Source organism: Cibotium barometz, chromosome 9 (genome assembly GCF_041138505.1).
Source record: "Cibotium barometz isolate CiBa-2024 chromosome 9, ASM4113850v1, whole genome shotgun sequence".
Classification (NCBI taxonomy): Eukaryota; Viridiplantae; Streptophyta; class Polypodiopsida; order Cyatheales; family Cibotiaceae; genus Cibotium; species Cibotium barometz.
In genome coordinates this window covers 25,122,489-25,126,858 of record NC_141054.1, presented here as the reverse complement: position 1 = coordinate 25,126,858, position 4,370 = coordinate 25,122,489, and positions in this window count along the sequence as shown.

Genomic DNA, 4,370 nt, shown 5'->3' with positions numbered 1-4,370 from the left:
CGCCCATTTATTATCTACGAACACTCTTCTTGTGCTAAATTTTGTGCTAGAGTCATTGACAAATGCAAAGCAAGCTCAAGCACATGTCCACTCTTTAGAAAAGTCAAGCACAAGAAGTAAACACTAACTGCTTCCCAAATGCACTAACTGCTTCCCAAATGCACTAATTAGCCTATTTAACATCATCAATATTGTGTCTAGCTAGAAAATGGTGAGTGTGATAGAGAGGATGCATTGGGTTGAAGAACTCTCATGTCATGTAAAACTCACACTTCTTATTAAGCTCACTTTTGCAAGGCACTTTTACAATTTATTATTGCATGAAAAGTTATGTGAAGTTCCCACTTCTTCTTAAGCTTATTTTTGCAAGGCATTGATTTGTTTTCTCAATGGTTAGCCAATCATTATATGCCAAAATTGAGGAATAATATTAAAAAGCTCCCCCTCCCTCCCTCTCTCCCCCCCCCCTCTCTCTCTCTCTCTCTCTCTCCCTCTCTCTCTCTCTCTCCCCTTTATGTGTGTGTGTGTGTGTGCGTGCGCGCGCACGTGTGTGCATGTGCATTTGCATGTGTGTGTGCATGTGCATGTGCGTGTGCGTGCGTGTGCATGTGTGCATGTGCGTGTGCATGCGTATGCATGTGTGCGCATGCGCATGTGCGTGTGTGTGTGTGTGTGTGCATGTGTGTGCACGTGTGCATGTGCATGTGTGTGTGCGTGTGTAAAGTGTTAACATAACTATTGTAGGAGAGTGCCAAATTACAAAATAAGAGAGGTTTGTACTCAAGACTCTTATAGTATATAGATTAATGGTAACTATGCAAAGCATGTTTACTATTATTTTAGCCATCTATCTATATATATTTTCATGTTTAAGACAAGGTGATTTGATCACATCACTTAGGCCATGCTCTATATTAAAATTCAAAGTCATCGTACAAACAAAGAAAAATATATAAAACTATCAAAGATTTATTTGCACGTTGTTTGCAAATCAAGTAAGGAAGGCCAAATAAAAGTAAGAAGAGAATTTGACAAGATGTACTCTTCTTCTGAGACTTAAGGACCAACAACCTTCATGAAGTCTCATCAATGTAAAATGCATGTTACTTTGTGCCTTTTCTATAGGTTTATTTTATAAAACTCCACACCTTACTAGGCAAAGAGATGCAAAGCGTGATTGATAATACTTGCTTTTGATAAATATGTCACACACGGTGCAACTGTAAATGAATGTAATGAATCACTTACATTCTTGGGCAAGGGAGGCTTTCACATGGGGTGATGGCACTAATGGGGGACTTTCCCATGCTTAGGATAACCCTTGAAGGAAACAACACAATAGTAGCATGCCATGGAAGCAATCAAACATTGATCTTTTTAATTTCACATATTTTGGGCACGTTCACATGATTAGGATTTTGGCAGGTAGTTCGCAAAGTTTTTGTGAGCTGTGATATGTATTGCTAACTAGTTGCCACAGGTTGAAAGTTTATCTATTCAGTAATTAGGGTTTCGATTGCTACATCAGTTAAGCAGGGTTTACAAGTCTCAAGGTAAGCATGAGGCAAATTCGTGGAGTCTGAGGTGGTTTTTGTCGTCAGCTACATCTATCTCATTAGTGGCATCCTTTTGTCTTTAGCTACATCTATCTATGGTCTTAGTGTCGTTAGCAAGCTCTAATGGCTAGCCCATGGTGGCCAGTACACTTTACAAAATTATTCAAGTGACAAAACAATCATGATGGTGGAAATTTTACATCACATGACATGTCCAGCCTCATCCTAGAAGTGCATATTGCAAACCCATCGACATTGGACATTGCTTTCACATATCTCACATATCCTTTTCACATGCTTTAATAATACTTTAAAGAAGAAAACACCAATTCCATGGCATGACCTTCACAATATAAATATCATAGGACCTATTCATACGTACATAGAAGTGCAAGTATCACTCTAAGAGTTAGCTCACCTAGCAATTTTTCAAATGGCTAAGTAAGAGTAGAAGAAAAATAAATAGTCTCATAAGTGGTTTTCTGTTATAGAGTTATAGTAGACTTTCAATGGTGGTTTTATTAGTGCGTGTGTTGGTTCTCTCATTGTTTTAGCATGGTCAAGGATGTTTCATGTTGTTAGGCAACTCGATGGCCAATCAGAAAGCCAAAAAGTTTGGCTACTTGCAAGACCATCAATGCACCACAATGTTGTGGTGATTAAATTACTCCATATTTATATCAAAGCTAAATCTTACAATGCATACGCTTACTCCACTTGCATGTAGCGGATTGGTCAAACTATGCCATTCCTAGGACCATGCTCCATGTGGGCAACACTTGTAAAGAAGCTTTAAGATGGTTTGTCTTGTTTCTTGTAAGCTCAATGTGTTTGGAGCATTGGAAAAATATTTGGACACACACACACATATATATGCAAGGTTTGCACATGCAAACATACCCATCTTCCTATCAGAAACCACTTGTTTTTTTAAAAGGAAAAGTTCTTAGTAGAATGTGGCTTGCATTACGTGAGATGTATGTTATTTAAGATCTTCGCTTCTTAGGTTAGGCTTTTTGGGTACCATCTCCTACTTACATGGACTCCCATAATACATTTGAATTTCTCTTTCCCTTTAGGCTACTTCCCATTCTTATGGCAACCTAGCTAGTGGAGCCCCATCTATTACAAGATAAAGGAAGAGTGCCCACCCCTTTACGTGGAGAAAGGAGAGGGAGAATTTTTGAAAAGGAGAAACGAGAAGAGAAGACAAGTGTTTGAGGATTTCTTTCCCACGCGCCTAGATGCATTGGGGCTCACAATTAGTTGTCACCATCAAACCATTTACTCATTGAATGAGTTTCTTTTATATATATATATATATATATATATATATATATATATATATATATATATATATAATACATTAGAAAGCAAATTGCCCACCCCTCCCACACACACACATATCTTCTAATATTATATTATGTGCATGTGTAAGAGAGAGAATATACATACACACACACACACATATATTATGTATGTATGTATATCTATAGGTATGTAAGCATGTATATTAAATAGATTTATATGTATGTCCACGCACACACATGTATGTTCATGCACACACACACACAACACAAAGACACAAGCACATGATACATACACACATGCATACAAACACACATACATACACTCGCACGCATGGACACCCGTGCAACATATAGAGATATGCACACTTGCACACATACTCAAGCTTGCACATGATACATACACACATGCATACAAACACATACACGCACTCGCACGCATGGACACACGTGCAACATATAGAGATATGCACACTTGCACACATACTCAAGCTTGCACACACACACACACACATATATATTATGTGCATGTGTAAGAGAGAGAATATACATACACACACATGTATATATATTATGTATGTATATGTATCTCTATAGGTATGTAAGCATGTATATATAAATAGATTTATATGTATGTCGACGCACACACATGTATGTTCACACATGCACACACATGTATGTTCACACACACACGACACACAGACACAAGCACATGATACGTGCACACATGCATACAAACACACATACACACACTTGCACACATACTCAAGCTTGCACATATAGACATGTGTATACATGCACACAAGCACATAAATACACTCACATACACAAGTACATGTGTACACACATGGACATGTACACACACACACACACATATGCACCTGCACATGCACACACATAGATGTATGTATACACGAGTATATTCACATGCTCGCACACACGTGCATGCAAACACTCGCTACATAAATAAAAACATACACACCATGTACACACACACAACAAATACACACTAACACATACACACAATCAAGACACTTGCACGACACATGCACCATGAAGCCATTACACAATCACACATACGTGTATATGTGTACACACATATGTATGCAAAAGAGAAGACAAAAGACATTATATGTAAGATACACTTATTTAAGAGTGAACACACCTCATCATGCATCTCCACGTATTAAAATTTAATATTAATTAAAAATATATGTGTATATGTGTTTATTTATTTTATAAATGTACATGTATATATAGGTATATGTCTCTAAATATAATAAAATATAATATTATAGATAATATACATTTATATGTGGGTGTGTGTGTGTGTGTGTGTGTGTGTGTGCATGAGAAAGAAGTGTGTTTGTGTGTGTATGAATGTATGTGTGTGTGTGTGTGTGTGTGAGAGAGAGAGAGAGAGAGAGAGACTCGAGAGTTTCTATATGTGGGAGAGTGTGTGTGTGAGAATAGAGATAGCGTGTGTGTGTGTGTGTGTGTGTGTGAG